This window comes from Hyla sarda, chromosome 6 (assembly GCF_029499605.1).
Source record: "Hyla sarda isolate aHylSar1 chromosome 6, aHylSar1.hap1, whole genome shotgun sequence".
In the NCBI taxonomy this organism is placed as follows: Eukaryota; Metazoa; Chordata; class Amphibia; order Anura; family Hylidae; genus Hyla; species Hyla sarda.
The window spans coordinates 190,580,686-190,600,811 of NC_079194.1; positions in this window are offsets into that span (position 1 = coordinate 190,580,686).

Consider the following 20,126-nt stretch of genomic DNA (forward strand, 5'->3'; position numbering starts at 1 on the left):
TTCCTAAAATGCTTGGTTTCCCAAAAGGTTTACATTTTTAAAAAGGGTAATAGCAGAAAATACCCCCCAAAATTTGAAGCCCAATTTCTCCCGATTCAGAAAACACCCCATATGGGGGTGAAAAGTGCTCTACTGGCACACTACAGGTCTCAGTAGAGAAGGAGGCACATTTAGCTTTTTGAAAGCAAATTTTGCTCTGAAGGCATGAAAAATTTAGGAAGCCCCTATGGTGCCAGAACAGCAATAAAAAACACATGGCATACTATTTTGGAAACTAGACCCCTCGGGGAACGTAACAAGGGGTAAAGTGAACCTTAATACCCCACAGGGGTTTCACGGCTTTTGCATATGTAAAAAAAAAATTTTTTTTTTTTCCTAAAATGCTTGTTTTCCCCAAAATTTAACATTTTTAAAAAGGGTAAAAGCAGAAAATACCCCCCAAAATTTGTAACACAATTTCTCCCGAGTACGGCGATACCCCATATGTGACCCTAAACGGTTGCCTTGAAATACGACAGGGCTCCAAAGTGAGAGCACCATGCACATTTGATGACTAAATTAGGGATTGCATAGGGGTAAACATAGGGATATTCTACGCCAGTGATTCCCAAACAGGCTTCCTCCAGCTGTTGTATAACTCCCAGCATGCCTGGACAGTCAGTGGCTGTGTGGTAATACTTGGAGTAGTTGTTTTGCAACAGCTGGAGGCTCCGTTTTGGAAACAGTGGCGTACCAGACATTTTTCATTTTTATTGGGGAGGGGAGGGGGGCTGTGTAGGGGCATGTATATATTTTGTGTTAGTGTAGTGTAGTGTTTTTAGGGTACAGTCGTACAGGCGGGGGTTCACAGTAGTTTCTCGCTGGCAGTTTGAGCTGCGGCAGAAAATTTGCCGCAGCTCAAACTTGCAGCCGGATACTTACTGTAAGCCTCCGCCCATGTGAGTGTACCCTGTACATTCACATTGGGGGGGGGGGAGGAGAAACATCCAGCTGTTGCAAAACTACAACTCCCAGCATGTACGGTCTATCAGTGCATGCTGGGAGTTGTCGTTTTGCAACAGCTGGAGGCACACTGGTTGTGAGACACCGAGTTTGGTAACAAACTCAGTGTTTTGCAACCAGTGTGCCTTTAGCTGTTGCAAAAGCTACAACCCTCAGCATGTACGGACAGCGGAAGGGCATGCTGGGTCTTGTAGTTATGCAACAGCTGGAGGCATACTATTTTGGCTGGGGATGCTGGGGATTGTAGTTATGCAACAGCTGGAGACACACTGGTTTGCTACTTAACTCAGTGTTTCACAACCAGTGTGCCTTCAGCTGTTGCAAAACTACAACTCTCAGCAGTCACCGACAGCCAACGGGCATGCTGGGAGTTGTAGTTATGCAACCACCAGATGCACCACTACAACTCCCAGCATGCATTTTAGCTGATTGTGCAAGCTGGGAGTTGTAGTTACACAACAGCTGAAGGTACACTTTTCCATAGAAAGAATGTGCCTCCAGCTGTTACAAAACTACAAGTCCCAGCATGCCCATAAGGGAATGCTGGGAGTTGTGGTGGTCTGCCTCCTGCTGTTGCATAACTACAGCTCTCAGCATGCCCTTTTTGCATGCTGGGAGCTGTTGCTAAGCAACAGCAGGAGGCTGTCACTCACCTCCTACTGCTTCTCCGGGACACAGGTCAGTCCCTCGCCGCCTCCGCCGTCGCCGCTCCTGGGGCCCCGATCCCAACTTTGACGCCGGGGATCGAGAAAGTTAAACAGATTTATAAATGACTTCTATTAACAAATCTTAATCCTTCACATAATTATCAGCTGCTGAAGTTGACTTGTTCTTTTCTGTCTGGCAACAGTGCTCTCTGCTGACATCTCTGCTTGTCTCGGGAACTGCACAGAGTAGAATAGGTTTGCTATGGGGATTTGCTTCTATTTTGGACAGTTTCCGAGACATGTGTCATCAGAGAGCACTTAGACAGAAAAGAACAACTCAACTTCAGCAGCTAAAAAGTACTGAAAGGATTAAGATTTTTTTATAGAAATAATTTACAAATCTGTTTAACTTTCTTGAGCCAGTTGATATATATAAAAAAGTTTTTCCCTGCATAACCCCTTTAACCTCTTATGGATGCAGGGTGTACCTGCAAGCCCTGGGCCCGATCCCGGTATATAACGCGGGGTCACGCCTTGACCCCGCATCATAACGGGTTGGTATTGGCGGCTAATGATAGCCGGGAGCCTGGGCTACTAGCGTGCAGCACCAATTGTTGTGCAGCGCGCTATTAACCCTTTAGACGTGGCGTTCAAAGTTGATCGCCGTGTCTAAAGTAACAAAAATACACTCCCGGCAGCTTAGTCGGGCTGATCGGGATCAACGCGGTGAAATTGCGATGTCCTGATCAGCTAGAATGCGATCGGAGGGTGCCTTACCTGCCTCCGTCATGTCCGATCGGCGATTGATTGCTCCAAGCCTGAAATACAGGCTTGAGCAATCGACCGCCGGTAAGGCTGGGTTCACATCACGTTTTTGCCATACTGTTTTCAATCTGTTTTTCTAAAGAAAACCGTATGGCAAAAAAACAGATGGAACAGTATGGGAAAAAGTTAACTGTATGTGTTATTAAGCTGTATTCTGTTTTTAAAATTGCATACAGTTCCGTCCGTTTTTATAAAAAAAAAAAAAAAAAGTTTTTGCTAATTTTGTCCATTTTTAATGGGAGGGGTGTTGGGTGGGGACTTTAGGATGCAAATGCGCATGTTCAAAGTAAAAAAAGACATATACGGTTTCCCGTATGGAACTGTATACATGTGCGTTTCCCATTGACGTCCATGTTAAAAAACAACGTATGCGGTTGCAGTTCGATTTTTAAACCAGAGTCAAAACCGTGGTTGACCACTTTGTTGTTTTTGGTTTAATAACCGCACTGCAACCGCATACTTTTTTTTAACATGGAATTCAATGAGGAACGCACATGTTTACAGATCCATATGGGAAACCGTATACTGTTTTTACTTTGCACATGCACATTTGCATTCTAAAGTCCCCACCCAACACCCCTCCCATTAAAAATGGACAAAATGATCAAAAACGTATGTTTTTTTTTTTTTTTTAAACGGACGGAACTGTATGCACTTTTAAAAACAGTATACAGTTTTTTCCCATACTGTTCCATCCGTTTTTTTTGCAATACGGTTTTCTTTAGAAAAACAGATTGAAAACAGTATGGCAAAAACGTGATGTGAACCCAGCCTAACTATGATCATTGCTGTGTTAATGCACGGCAATGATCTGTGTATGAGATCAGTGTGTGCAATGCTAAAGCCAATAAAGGGGGCTATAACACTGCAAAAAAAAAGTGTGAACAAAAAGTTTATAAATCTGCACTCTTACTCCCGACATACTAGAGGCCTTTCACCACTACCAAACGTTCCTCTATAACTTGCCACCTCCCACACAATGTCCCTCTCCTGGTAGTCCTCTACCTTCCCTATCCCAATACATTGCAGAGACGGCCCTCCCATATCTCTCGCCCTCGGTAATCCAGGAACTGGAGATGCCGTTCCTGCCTGTGGAGTTGGAGGCGGCCATCTCTTCCCTACCGGCGGGCAAAAGCCCTGGCCCTGACGACTACACTGCCAAATTCTACAAGCTACTCAACTCTGCACTATCCTCCAGCCTACTATCCGCGAATTCCACTCCCTCCGCCTCCTTCCTACGGGCATATGTCATCATTATTCCGAAAGAAGGAAAAGACCCCCAGCTCCGCTCCAGCTATAGGCCAATCTCCCTAATTAACACGGATACAAAACTTTTTGCGAAGCTAATAGCCAATAGACTGTCGCTGGACATGAGTTCCCTCATCCACCCGGATCAAGCGGGCTTCATCCAAGGCAGGGAAGCTAGAGACAATACTCTCAGAACCTTCTCCATTATCCATTATGCCCAAGTGCATAAAGCTCCTCTGTTTCTCCTATCCCTTGATGCTGAGAAGGCGTTTGATCGGGTGGACTGGGGCTTCTTGTCGGCTACTCTCTCAAAGATAGGGGTGGGCGACGCCATGCTCTCCCATATTATGGCCCTTTACTCTTGCCCACAGGCCCAAATCAGGATAAATGGTAGGTTATCTCGCCCCATCACCATTTGCAATGGCACCCGCCAGGGATGCCCCCTTTCACCGATCCTATTTGTCCTTTGCATGGAGCATCTCTTAACGGCTATACGCCAACATCCAGACATAGGGGTGTCTCTGTGGGGTCTAGTCAATACAAATGCTTTACTTTCGCAGATGACTTACTGCTGTAGTTATCTTCTCACCACCCTCCCGTCCCTCCTGTCAACGACTTGCCTCTTCTCTCTCCACAGCAAATACAAGCTGAACGCATCCAAATCTGAAACACTCAACGTGACCCTCCCCTCCCATACTGTGTCTCATCTCCGCTCCACCTACCCGTTCAAGTGGCAAACTACCTCCCTCAAATACTTAATTGTGCATTTGCCTTCTACTCTAGCAGAGGCATACCATCTTAATTTTCCCCCTCTGTTGACCTCTCTCAAACGAGATCTAGCTAGATGGGAGCGAAGGGATTTCTCTTGGCTGGGCAGAGTTAACGTCTTTAAGATGAATGTACTCCCCCGTCTCCTCTATCTCTTCGCTTGCATCCCTCTCCACCTCCCCCGCTCATTTTTTGGGGGACTCACCTCGCTCCTATCTAACTTAATCTGGAACAAATCTCAACAAACCTATTTCTCTGGGGCTAGTAAAGGCTCTTTCCCGTGCCGATCTTGCGTCAACTGCTCATACATGCAGAAAGGCAATGAGTTTGTGCATCCCGAGACGGGAAGGATATATAAATTGAAATATTATGTGACATGCACAATGGATCATGTGATATATGTTCTCTGGTGTCCCTGCCATCTTTTGTATGTAGGGGAAACTACTTTGGATGCAAAAACGAGGATTAATCAACATAGATATACAATACGCAAAGGACGCACAGACTTACCAGTACCTAAACATTTCCTTGAAGCAGGACACTCTGAGAAGGAACTAAGGTTTATGCTGATAGACCACATCCCCAGACCCAAGAGGGGAGGTAATAGAATTGCTATTCTTAAAAAAAGAGAGCTTTGGTGGATATATGAACTTAAATCGTTAAAGCCAAATGGGCTGAATGTGGATTTCAAAATCACCCATGATATATACAATGCATGAACCCTGTTACATCGATTCTGTGTTATGCTGAAATTCTTCTTTGTGTAAACATGACTTTAATATATTTTTTTATTCGTTTGTCGTAGGCTGGAGGACACGGGCAACACCGGTAACGAAAATAGCGACAGACATGTAATCAAGAATTTTTTTCTCTGGAAGGGGATAGACGGCTGCAAGTACATGCTATTCTATATTTGTGCCACATTATAATAAGAAATATGTTCACTTCTCCTGGATCCTGTTCTGTGCCACTTGTTGCCTAGGGCAACCGCCAATGCCGGTGGGACCAGAGGCAGACAGGGAAAGGTTAACGGGGCGGACAGCGAGACTCGCAGCAACCCCGTTTTGACCTATGGGCTAGAAGAACAGGTGGAGACTGCTGTGATCTGTTTCCCTACATAAAGATGGCTGCGGTGGAACCAATAGCTTCAAGGCGCCTGCGCAGGCAGAAGCTTACACGCAACCTAGCAACAACCAGCGGATGTTTTAGCAGTGACGTCATCTCCGCCTCCAGAGTGAACACTGACAGGATCGGCGTCTCGTCGCCATAACACATGGCCTTTGTTTACATGCTGTCTCCTGGATCATTCCGGTGAGTGCCCGTGCCCCCGCCCAGACAATCAAGAATGCGCACCTGCACATGGACACATGCACATGTTTTATAACGTACAGTGTTTTTTATGTAGTTTTTAACTATTGGACACTTTAGCGTCCCGATATGGGAGGCCTTATTGATACACTTATTGCACTTTGATCATTATTTACTATGTTTGATGTACTGAGTTGAATGCATTTTGCAATATGACGTCACTAATTGATTGGCCCTGCGCGGCCATATATACCCACCAGTTTGCACATTGTATTGCTTGATAATGGCTAGGTGAGCTAGCCGAAACGTCGCCATCTTCACGTTTGTGTGAATAAAGACCACTTTTTTGCAACATATGGGAGTGCGGTTGCCGTTCGTTTTTTAATCTGGAACAAGAGACACCCCAGACTTGCCAGACATGTTCTCATCAGGTGTAAACGGGATGGAGGCTTGGTCCTCCCAGACTTCCTCTCCTATTACATGGCATCTGTGTTGACTAGAGTACTGGACTGTTGCCATAGTGACAGTGTCAAACAATGGATCTCTATTGAGAGTGCAGCGATTGGTTGCGACTTGAAAGCACTCTTCTGGTGCCCACGCACCTCTCCGCCGATCGCCACCCTCTCGATTCTTCCCCCGGTGCTCCACTCGATCCAACGTACACGTCGACTTACATGACCTGCTTCAACCTCTTTCCCCAGGGGAGACCTCTCACGCTGCTCTTTCACAATCCCCTCTTTCCTCCCTTCCAGTCTGGCCCTAGATTCTTGTCTTTCTCAAGGAATGCGAGCATCACGTTCCATGACCTCCTGACTCAGACCTTACTCAAACCTCTCTCAGCCCTGATTCCTCACTCCACCCCTACAATAACCCAGACGTTTCAATATGCCCAGCTGCGCCATTTTTATCTGTCCACCAGAAACCCCTTGCAACTACAACATCCCCTCACACGCTTTGAGAACCTTTGTGTTGCCTCCGAGCCCTCGACTCATTCTTCTGAGAGCAGTGAGTCTGCAGAGTGAGGGAGAAAGCTGAGTCATGCACAGTGCAGGTAAGCGAGAGACATGCCTCCTCCCTCTGAGAAGATGAAAAGACAGTGAGCAGCTTTAATATACTATTTTTTTTATATAGGTGAAATGAGTAATAAATAACAGTTTAACAGTTTTTTTTTTTTTTTTTTGTGGGATCTGACAGGTACGCTTTAAGTCCCCACAGGGGACCATTTGTAGCAATCTTTTGATTGTTAATACTGTTTATTACAAAACATTATCATATCACTGATCAGTACAACTGATGTTCTACTTGTATATCCTTCCAGAAGACAGACCATGTAGATGGCAGCCTAGTGGCATGGAGCACGTGACCTCCGCCCACCATTTCCACTCAGACCCCATATTCACACTGCTGGTGGTTCGATGAGTGTAACTTAGTGCACAACCTGCTTTAGATGTTGTGATCAGTATTGATCTGCCTCCCTGTAGGCTCTTCTCTCCTGCTCTATTTTTGGCATCAGCATTTTCTGATGTGTCCCGTAGGGGCCGTGCACATGCACATTCCTCTTTTTATTGAGCCATTGTGGTGCCAGGCATCACCTATATGAGATTGCTAGTCTCTGCCATTCTTTGCGAGGTAAATGTGATTGCTAGTGTCTGACATTCTTGGCTGATAAATGCCGGGATCTGCATCTGCATGAAGCGAACACAGCTTCTACATTGGTTTCATGTTCATGATGTAAATGTTTGTCCTGATGTGCAAAGTACCAGGGCACGATGAAGTACATTTACGCTATAAGTCCTCTAAGGGTTAAAGTTCCAGGTTGCTAAATCAGTTGATATAACATACAGGTATAGAACAGAAAAACACAAAGCTGTGTATACACCATGGTCTACCTGAGAAGGAAAGCTTCTATGCACAGCAAGAAAGGAATGTGAGAATCCATGGTAGTATTACTGTTAAGAATGCCAAGGGCATAGTTTAATTGTTCTTCCACACCGAAACACGTTACAGGTGTCATAACAAGATCCAAAATTCTCTCATAGGAGATAATCTTTGTTCATAGCAAAGGGAAATGAAATTGAGCTGAAGGCGCCTCAAATTCTCTGTCACTATAATAGAACACACTGCCAATTCAATTTCCTCTCTGGTAAAAAGCTAATTAGGCACACATCATGTTCCTGTGATCTCCAAACTGAGCAAAACTGAAAAGCAGCTACTTAAAATTGAGGTTCTTAAAATGCAGTTGGATGTAATTGTTTTATGATTGGTCTATGACATTTGGTTGTACTAATTGAAGAAACACTGAAGCATGCACACCACATCACAACCAAGTACACTATTTAAGTTTAAGATGTCACTGTGCCTTCTAGACTAAACTTTCCAAGTGAAATAATCTCATTATAAAATACAACAAGTCCTGGAATAAACTCTCATCATTTTTGGAGATGAGCAAATTTTAGAAAAATTCGATTAGGCCGATTCGCAGAATTTTCCGAAAAAAAATAGTTTCACTCCGAATCCCTGTTAAAAACAGTGTGTGATGGGTAAGCAAAATAATACTGTTATTCAGTATGACATGCAGATCAGAGGCATCACTATTAGAATCACAGTCACAGAGCAGCACAATGACAAAGCCTGGAGGTTCATCAATATGAGGAGACCATATAGTGGCTGAATGACACAGGGTGGAGGTGGCAGAAGCATGAGGAACCATATAGTGGCTGAATTACACAACGTGGAGGTGGCGGAAGCATGAATAAAACATATAGTGGCTGAATGAGACAGCATGGAGTTGGCAGCAGCATGAGGAGACCACATAGTGGCTGAATGAAACAGCCTGGAGGTGGTGGAAGCACGAGGAGACTATATAGCACCTGAATGACACAGTGGGGAGGTGGAGGCAGCAGGAGGAGACCATACCGTGGTTGAATGACACAGCATGGAGGTTGCGGCAGCATGAGGAGAACATATAGTGGCTGAATGACACAGCCTGGAGTTGGCGACAGCATGAGAAGACCATATAGTTGCTGAATGACACAGCCTTGAGTTGGCTGCAGCATGAGGAGAACATATAATGGCTGAATGACACAGCCTGGAGGTGGCAGAAGCATGAGGAGACCATATAGTGGCTGAATGACACAGCCTGGAGGTGGTGGAAGCACGAGGAGACTGTATAGCGCCTGAATAACACAGTGTGGAGGTGGAGGCAGCAGGAGGAGACCATACCGTGGTTGAATGACACAGCATGGAGGTTGCGGCAGCATGAGGAGAACATATAGTGGCTGAATGACACAGCCTGGAGTTGGCGACAGCATGAGAAGACCATATAGTTGCTGAAAGTCACAGCCTTGAGTTGGCTGCAGCATGAGGAGAACATATAATGGCTGAATTACACAGCCTGGAGGTGGCAGCAGCATGAGGAGAACATATGGTGGCAGAATGAGACAGCCTGGAGCTGGCATCAGCATGAGGAGGACATATGGTGGCAGAATGAGACAGCCCGGAGGTGGCAGCAGCAGCATCAGGAGTCCTGAAAGGGACCCGGTGACATAGTGAGACCTCTGCCCTCCCGCAGAACCGTGAGTTGGCTTCTTCCCCCTGCAGCCCCCACTCCTCTAGCCTGCCACCATCACTGTCTTGCAGTCCACCAAAGCAGAGGCCCAAATACTCCTCACCTGCTACAGGCTCCACCATAATGGAATGGGGCTTAGATGCTGCCCTGTCGCTTGAGGATACCAAGGAACTGGGATCTTTGCCAGTATACGATAAATCCATCACTGACACAGCTATGAGAGACATGTTACTGGTTCTGCAGCGGTCCTTTAGGAAGGACGTCCACACCATGGTCTCCTATCTTCATTGCCGTAGAGGAATTGTGTGGCAGGGTGAAGCATAAAGAGGATAAATTTGGTGAATTTGCGGACTCACACAATACTTTTATAGACCGGCAAAACACAGCGGAGGAAGACATAGCGGCTCTCAAGGCCAAGGATGCAGATCTAGAGGAACACAGCCGCAGAAATAACATTAAGATGAGGGAAATCCCTGAATCGGTCCCACCAGCCGACATAATGGACTGTGTACGCATGCTTTTGATCACTGTCCTGCCCTCCTGCTTTCCTCCAGAACTGGGAGGAATATTATCAGCATGCATATTACCATCATACTGTTACTGACCAAATCCTGTATACTGAGGCCAATATTACCAATAATACCAGTATATAAGGAGGAATATTATCACCATACATATTACCATCATACTGTCACTGGCCAAATCCTGTATACTGAGACCAATATTACCAATAATACCAGTATACAAGTGGGAATATTATCACCACCCATCATACTATTACTTAGCAAATCCTGTATACTGAGACCAATATTACCAATAATTCAAGTATGCAAGGAAATATCCCCCCCCACATACAGTGACCATATAATGGTAGATATCAGCTATAAACAGGCTCTGCAGACCAGATAAGTGATTACGGGGGCGTGGCCTGGTTGCCTTACTGAGTGGTCGCACGCTAACAGATCTCCTGCTACATCCAGCTCTATAAAGTGGCTACACAGCTTGTACAGATGCCTGCTTTACACCCACGGCCGTGGGATCTCTCGGAGAACATGAGGGGACAAAAAAGAAGCCGGTCGGTCAGGGACCGCTTACCAAATTCTACTTTTCCAGAGCGCCTGCCGCCATCCAAGATGGCGACGATGGCATCTGTGGATCAGAGCTCTCTTCCCCTACTACATGAGACTCTCTCTCTCTACGGAGACGCTCCTCCTCAGATCCGGCACTACATGGTTCTGAATTGCAGCAGCACCACCCGAACCAGGAACTGCTTCTTCCCCCTGCGGCCCCCACTCCTCTAGCCTGCCGCTATCACTGTCTTGCAGTTCACAGAAGCAGAGGCCCAGATACTCCTCACCTGCTACAGGCTCCACCACCCTGGAATGGGGTTTAGATGCTACCCTGTCGCTTGAGGATACCGAGGAACTGGGATCTTTGCCAGTATACAATAAATCCCTCAGTGACACAGCTATGAGAGATATGTTACTGGTTCTGCAGCGGTCCTTTAGGAAGGACGTCCACACCATGGTCTCCTATCTCCGTTGCCGTAGAGGAATTGGGTGGCAGGATGAAGCATAAAGAGGAGAAATTTGGTTAATTTGCGGACTCACACAATACTTTTATAGACCTGCAAACCACAGCGGAGGAAGACATAGCGGCTCTCAAGGCCAAAGTTGCAGATCTAGAGGAACACAGCCGCAGAAATAACATTAAGATCAGGAGAATCCCTGAATCGGTCCCACCAGCCGACATAATGGACTGTGTCCGCATGCTTTTGGTCACTGTCCTGCCCTCCTGCTCCTCTCCAGAACTGGAGGTGGACCGCGGTCATCGGGTTCCCAAACCTCGCCATTTAAAGGACACCAAGATGTCCTGGCACGGATCCATTTCTTTTCGCCTGATGGAGTTTTCCCAAAAAAATAAGGGCTTACCTGCACCGTACCACCACTTATCCTTGTACGCAGACCTCTTTGCAGCTATTCTGCAGTTGCGCAGAAATCTCCAACCGATCACCAGCGCTCTTCGAAAGGAGAAGTTACAGTACAGGTGGGGTTTTCCTGTTCACCTTCTCATCCACAGGGACAACCAGATCTCTGTCGTTAGAACCCTGGAGGAGGGGCAAGACCTCTTACACCGCTGGAATATTCCCATGGAATCTTCACAAAGCTCTCTGCAGACAACAGCCCGCAAACTCTGTGATGACTAGGCTACCGTCAGATGACTCGTGCTATTTTGAATCTCTTGTTCATAGCTGAGCTGATGTGATCTTTCAGTTCTTGGCTTCGGCATGAATATTTGCCCTACCTGTTTCTTTTGGCTTAGGCCATGGTTTCTTTTCTTTAATTTTACTTTAATTGCTCTATGTTTATTTTATGCTGTTTGTTATGCTCTTAGAAAATGCTGGTGGATATATCAATTTGTGTCACTCATGTGCTGCCCTGCTAAACTTGACCCAGGCGTGCTGGCTAGGAGACGCTCTGGGTCGCCTTTTTCATGATATGTAGTTGCTCATTCCACTACCTCCAATGTTCTTATGGTTCTCAAATTGATTAGCCTAAACGTAAATGGTCTTAACAGCCCACAGAAAAGGACCTTCTTCTGGAAGGAAGCTCTGGCCCTGGGGGGCGATATTGTATGTGCCCAAGAGATGCATCTACTTAGTGCTGACACCCATAGGATTAAACACCAGGCCTGCCCATACATTTTTCATTACAATTTTTTCTCAAAGTCTAGAGGGGTGCTAATAGCGGTCAGGAACATGGTTGCTTTCTCGGTTAGTATCACGATCTTTGACCTTGGAGGTCGTTTTATGCAATGCTCCATACACCTTATTAGAGTTATACACGCCTAACCAAGGACAAAAGTGCCGTGCCCTCAAAACCGTTTCAGAAAATAAAAAAGGCCCTTTAATAGTATGTGGAGATTTTAACCCCTTAAGAACCAAGCCAATTTTATTTTTGCATTTTCGTTTTTTCCTCCTCGCCTTCTAAAATCCCTAACTCTTTTATATTTCCATCTACAGACCTATATAAGAGCTTGTTTTTTGCGACCAATTTTACTTTGTAATGAAACCTCTCATTTTACCATAAAATGTACGGCGAACCCCCCCAAAAAAATTTTAAGGGAGGAAATTTAAATGAAAACTACAATTTTGCACATTTTGTTTTTGTTTTCACACTGTACACTTTATGGTAAAAATGACACGTGTTCTTTATTCTGTGGGTCAATACGATTAAAATGATACCCATGGCAACTTTTATATTTTTGTACCGCTTAAAAAAACTCTAAAACTTTTTGTACAAAATCAGTAATCTAAAATCGCCCTATTTTGACCACCTATAACTTTTTCATTTTTCCGTATATAGGGCAGTATGAGGGCTCATTTTGTGCGCCGTCATCTGTAATTTTTATTGATACCACATTTGCATATATAAAACTTTTATATAATTTTTTATAATTTTTTTTAAACAAAATGTGACAAAAAAGTAGCATTTTTGGAATTTTTTATTTTTCACGTTTACGCTATTCACCGTACGGGATCATTAACATTATATTTTGATAGTTCGGATATTTACGCACATGGCGATACCAAATATGTTTATGAATAAAAAAGTTTACGCTTTTTGGGGGTAAAATGGAAAAACTGACAACTAAAATTTTTATTGGGGGAGGGGATTTTTCACATTTTTTTTACTTTTTATTTTTACATTTTTCAATTTTTCTTTACACTTTTTATGTCCCCATAGGAGACTATCTATAGCAATCCTTTGATTGCTAATACTGTGCAGTGCTATGTATAGGACATAGCACCTATCAGTATTATCGGTCATCTTCTGCTCTGGTCTGCTCGATCTCAGACCAGAGCAGAAGACCCCGGGAGACGGCTAGAGCCAGGTGAGGGGACCTCTGGCCTCCATGCTGGATGATTGGGTCGCCTCGGCAGCGCGGCGGGCGATCTGATCATCCATTCAAAGTACCGCATCTGTATTGATCGCGGCATCTGAGGGGTAAATGGTGGACATCCGCGTGATCACGGATGTCGGCCATAAGCGGCGGGTCCCCGGCTGCTGCTTGCAGACGGAACCTGCCGTGTATGACGCGAGCACCGTTCTGATGCTCGCGGTCATACACAGGATGTAAATGTACATCCTGGTCCGGGAAGTACCGCCAAACCAGGAAGTACATTTACGTCCGTGGTCGTTAAGGGGTTAACTTAGTATCTGACCCTGCCCTGGACACCATCACATCACATCACAATCTGAACACCTCTCTCTACCACCTGATGCTGTTGGTTGACCTCTACGACGCTTGGCGTATATTACACTCTAATGAGAGGGATTACACTCACCATTCCGTGACCCATAACACGTACTGGAGACTGGACATGTTTTGGGTAGACCGGGTCTGCCTGGATGTCCTATCTGGGGCTACTATAGAAATAATATCTTGGTCAGACCACGCTGCTATCACTCTCTCCCTCCGGGAATCTTTCCCTCCGACCCCTGCTTACATTTGGTGAGCAAGTCCCTTTTTGTTGTCACACCCGGAATATGCCCAGTCTCTCCGTGCGTATCTATCTCAATATTTCCTTGCTAACTTTTTCTCAGACATGGATCTTGCTACCATATGGAATTGCCACAAAGCTTACATAAGAATTTTTTTTTATATTATTAAATATTGGGCTATTTGCAAGAAACAGAGGGACAAAGAGCTCACAGACACTCTAGCTAAGCTAAAAACCCTAGAATCACTTAACAAAACCACCCCCTCCCCCTCCATATCAGATCAACTATTGTCTGTCCATCAGGATCTTAGGAACTTAATGTTATTCACACATGAATAAAACCTCAGGAGTATTAAGGCCCGTTATTACTCTCAAAACGACATAGCAGGTGCCCTTCTGGCCAATCGTCTGAAAACTACCCATGCCGTGTTTCCAAGCTTGTTCATCCATCCTTTGGCCATACAATCCATACAATCCATCCCACCTATACAATCCACCCCACTCTGTCCCTGACCCCCCTAAACTTCAGTCCTCTATCCTGTCCTTTCTTTCCTCACTTAACCTCCCCTGCCTTTTAAAGATCAACTTGAGTCGCTAAACACTGCCATTAGTGCAGATGAAATAAAGAAAGTAATCCTCTCTATCCCGTCTCAAAAGGATCCTGGCCCGGATGGGTTTATTAACCTTTATTACAAGTCATTCATGGACATACTCCTGTCCCACCAAACCTCCAGGCCTTGATCGTTACCCTGCCTAAGCCAGGAAAATCACCAACGGTCCTCCAAAATTTCTGACCGATCTCACTACTCAATCAGGACCTGAAGGTTTTTGCTAAATTGATTGCTACTAGAAATTCTAAAATTCTCCCGAGCTTAATTCACCCAGATCAAGCTGCTTTTGTCCAGGGCCGCCAAGCCTCGGACAACACTAGGCAAGTCCTACATGTTCTACATCATATCGAGATACATAACATTCCTGCCTTGGTTTTGGCTCTTGATGCCGAGAAGGCGTTTGATAGGCTCCGCTGGTTGTACGCCAATGACCTTACTCTATTCCTCACCTTCGGCTAAGGTTTTTGCCAATGGCACCCTTTCAGAGGATTTCAATATAAGTAGTGGCACAAGGCAGGGGTGCCCCCTGTCCCCTCTTATTTTTATTCTATGTCTGGAGCTACTGGCGCAGGCGCTAAGGCTAGGGGATAACATTTCTTCATTGCTGGAAGACAAAACCTAATTTCTTTGTATATGGACGACATTATTTTGTCTCTCACTGACCCCTCTGTCTCAGTGCTTGATGCTATGGCTTCCATTCACTCTCTATCACATTATCACCTCAATGACACAAAAACACAATCCCTACCCATGAACCTTAGCCTCAATCTCATCACCTCCCTCAAGTCTTCTCACCCTTTTGCTTGGCAAACCTCCTGTAACACATATCAAATAAAATTGACATACCCTCATAAACTTCTATATTCTAGTAATTATGAACCCTTCCTACAGACTATAGGTTCCAGATGCAAAAAGACTAACCTCCATTGATATCTCATGGACTGGCAGAGTGGCGGCCTTCAAAATGCTTCTCCTTCCCTGCTTTCTCCTCTTCTGGACTCTTCCTTTCTCCATCCCTAACTCCTTCTTCTCTAAGGCTCAATCCCTCCTCTCTAGCTTTGTGTGGTCCGGTAATAAACCCAGATTGTCAGCTATATTAACCAAACCTAGGAATCTAGGAGGCCTTGGCACTCCTGATCTGAAATGCTATTACATAGCCACCTTGGTGGGCATGCTGCAAGGATGGCGTAAGGGAGATCTTACCATTCCCTGGGTCCATATAGAAAATTCCCTGGTGTCTCCATATTTGATTAAAGATATTTTGCTTTTACCATACTGGTCCCCGCTACCCTCCTCCTTTCCCAATCCTATAGTGGCCGCATCCTATGAAGCGTGGACTGTATACCTCTCGATGGTGAACTCTTCTGACCCCACTGATAGGGCTCTCATACCACTTTCCTTAGTTCAAAGTATTATTACTGATATCCCTCTGGGGACATGGATCGCCACTCATCTACACCACCTGTACTCTTCTGATGTGCTCCTCCCATTTTCTGCTCTTCAACTCTCTTTTACCCTTCCCCACTCTGACTTCTACAAATACCTGCAACTTTGACACTTTCTACTACATACCCCCCTCTCTGAAGTTCATATACACAAGCAATCTCTGGTGTTCCTGTCCAGTAACCTGAAGGGCCTGTGCCCACTATATTCATGCACATCCCAAACCTCTCTCTTCCGCAAATTGCACCCCTTTTGCTTGTGGGAGAATGAGCTGGGCACAACGATATCTGAAACTCAATGGCGTGTAGCCTTCGAATATGTAAATAAAGCCTTTCAATGTGTCTCACATATTGAATCTGCTATGAAATCCTCCTTACGCTGGTACTACACTCCTGACCGGCTAACCCATATTTATCCAATGTTTCTGTATGCTGTTGGCGCAATTGCGGCCACAGAGGCACCTTGCTACACATTCTGTGTGAGTGCCCTCTTATTGTCCAATATTGGGAGTCTTGCAAACTGGTGTTGAATGATGTACTTGGGTCCAACTAGATGTGGTCTCCACAACAGATGCTCTTGTATATTGACCTATCCCACATCCCTAGACTTGCTAGAGACCTAGTGTGTATCATATTGATCATAGCGAAAATCGTTCTCACAAGCCTTTGGAAATCACCGACTGTACCATCCATAGAAATGGTAATTAAAAAAAATCAATACAACCTATATGTATGAATCTATAATTGCTCATGGCTCTGGGTCATATGCAAAATTTCAGAACAGGTGGTGTCTATGGTCCTCGTCCAAATACGCTATACATAATGTTTGCTGACTGATCATTTGCTCTTCCTACTTCCTATATAGTAGTAGACCCCCTCTTTAGGTAGTAGTAGCAGCTAGTGAGGAGCGGCATTGTCCATATTCGAATTTGCGATATTTTGCGAATATATAGACAAATATTCCTCCTATATTCGCAAATTTTGCGTATTCGTCCTATATTCACGTATTTGCATATGTGAATATTCGCATATGTGAATATTCGGATATGTGAATATTCGCATATTCGCGTATTTGAGAAAGAAAACAGTGGGGGTGGGGGGGTGGGCAACTTTACTATTGGTTGCTAGGGATGTTGTTGATAACCTCTGACAAGTGTATGTGCATCATTCTAATTGGCCCACAAGTGTAAAGAAGTAATATGCAAATATTCACACATGCAAAAATGCGCATATGCGAATATGCCCATATGTGGGAAAAAAGAGAATATTCACAATTTTGAATATATAGTGAATATATTCGCAATATACGTGAATTTGCGACATTCGTGATAAAAATTTGAAATACGAATATTCCCGCCCAACACAAGTAGCAGCCCCACTTTAGGTAGGTGTTAGCAGCCCCCTTTAGGTAATAGATAGTTGTGGCAGCCCCTTTTAGGTAGTAATAGAAGCAGCCTTCTTAGGTAGTAATAGCTAGCAGCACTCGCTTAGGTAGTAAACAGCCAGCACCCCCCTGAAGTTGTATTAGCTGTAGACCCCTTAGGTAGTAATCAGTAGCCCCTTAGGTAGTATTCTGTAGTCTCATTACGCAGTAATAGCCAGCACCCTCCTGAGGTAGTATTAGCAGTAGCCCCCTTAGGAAGTAATCAGCAGCTGCTTCTGTGCTGCGGGGACTGCAGGGGGGTGCAGTGAGGGCCCAGGCCCCTTACTGGAGTACTGGCTGTATCCCCTTGTTGGCGGCCCTGCCCAGAACCATGCAAGCATGCTTAGTGCACTTTCACCAGGACTATGTCATGACATATCAGAAATGGGTGGGTGTGTACTGCTGGGATTGGCTAGTGAAGTAAGAAAGGAAGTAAATATGTGTGCACTACTGGCAAAGAGCCCAGCTCTGATCTCACCTCTTGAAGTGAAGAAAACAGGGCAGCAAGGCTGTCATCTTTCACACTGACTAACCATTTTTCCTGACTATAAGTGTTCTTTTGGATTGCCAAAATTTTATTGGCTGTACACACATACACAACCACTTTTGGTCAATAGAAAATAATTCTATCACCTTTCCTACATTTCCATGGCAAGTTAATGTAAGCAGTACAGTATTCACATTTGAATATACTGTATTCTAAACAAATAGATAAACAAATAAATACATATTCTCCAGAATGACTTTTAGGGTTCTGATGAACCTTATTTACTGAAACAGGAACAGTGATTTGCTGATAGCAAGGACTTCATTTTACGGTGACTCTCCATTATGTCTAATAAATGAAGTGCTTTCAATGAGGAACCTCTTCTTTTAGAATTTAATTCCACAGCAGATGCATACATTTAGTGTAAATGTAATATAATCTTTTTCCAAATATGAAGAGCCCATGCTTAAATGACTAATCCATCCTGTGCAAATGAACAGGCAAAGCTGCAAAAACTCAATACTTTCATACTGTCAGACTGTGTAACAATAATTATCACTTTTTGGTTTATAATAGTTGTCATTTTTTTTGATAGAGAAAGTAGAATCTTAAATGCAAAAAGACAAAACAATTAGAAACGGTGGATAAGGCTTTATACGAATGCAAAAGAGCTCATTTCTTTTCCCCTCCTGGTGTGATGAATTTTAATTTGCTGTCTTCATTAGAAAGATGTCCTCTTTAGGTGAAGGGAACAGACAATCCAAAATCTCTTTGCATTTGGATAATTATTATTATTATTTTTTTCACTCTGCACCTATTTAACCCCTTGGGGACGGAGCCCATTATAACCCAATGGATGGGAGCATTTTTTGCAATTCTGACCACTGTCACTTTAATCATTAATAACTCTGGGATTACTTTTCATTCTGTTTCCGAGATAGTTTTTTCATGACATATTCTTCTTTATGGTAGTGGTAAATTTTTGTTGATACTTGCATCATTTCTTGGTGAAAAATTCCAAAATTTGATGAAAAAATAGAAAATTTAGCATTTTTCTAACTTTGAAGCTCCCTGCTTGTAGGGAAAATAGACATAACAAATAAATTATATATTGATTCACATATACAATATGTCTACTTTATGTTTGCATCATAAAGTTGACATATTTTTACTTATGGAAGACATCAGAGGGCTTCAAAGTTCAGCAGCAATTTTCACATTTTTCACAAAATATTCAAAATCTATATTTTTCAGGGTCCAGATCAGTTTTGAAGTGGATTTGAAGGGCCTTTGTATTAGAAATACCCCACAAATTACCCCATTATAAAAACTGCACCCCTCAAAGTATTCAAAATGACATTCAGAAAGTTTGTTAACCCTTTAGGTATTTCACAGGAATAGCAGCAAAGTGAAGGAGAAAATTCAAAATCTTCATTTTTTACACTCGCATGTTTTTGTAGACCCAGTTTTTGAATTTTTTACAAGGGGTAATAGGAGAAAAAGCCCCCCAAATTTGTAATCCAATTTCTCTCGAGTAAGGAAATGCCACATATGTGTATGTCATGTGTTCGGCGGGCGCAGTAGAGAGCTCAGAAGGGAAGGAGCAACAATGGGATTTTGGAGAGTGAATTTTTCTGAAATGGCTTTTGAGGGGCATGTCACATTTAGGAAGCCCTTATGGGGCCAGAACAGAAAAAAAAAATTCCACATGACATACTATTTTGGAAACTACACCCCTCAAGGCACGTAAGAAGTGGTCCAGTGAGCCTTAACACCCCACAGGTGTTTGACGACTTTTCGTTAACCCCTTAAGGACTCATGACGTTCTCATACGTCTTCATTTCAGAGTCCTTAAGGACTAATGACATATGAGAACGTCATGAGCTTTTCCGGACCCCCGCAGCCAGCTGGAGCGGAGCCAGTGCCCGATGCCTGCTGAAATCGTTCAGCAGGCATATCGTCCAGGGGAGTCATGATCGCTGGGCTGAATTGTACAACGATATGCGGCGGATTCCGGGTCAATCGGGTCTCCGGTGACCCAGAATTACTGGCTGATTGGGGCCGTCTCTTATGGCCCTGAACAGCCATAGCCAGCAGGGGTGAGGTGGCACTGGTGCCACCTCACAGTCGCCCTGATTCGTCGGCCGGTTTACCAGACGACCAATCAGGGCACCTGCTGCGGGTGTCACTCCCGCAACCCGCTCCGCCCCTCTTCCGGAGGACGTGATTGGGTGCGGAACGTGGACCCCGTGGATCAGGGCCCCATGAGCGGCGGCGGCGAGGGACTGACCTG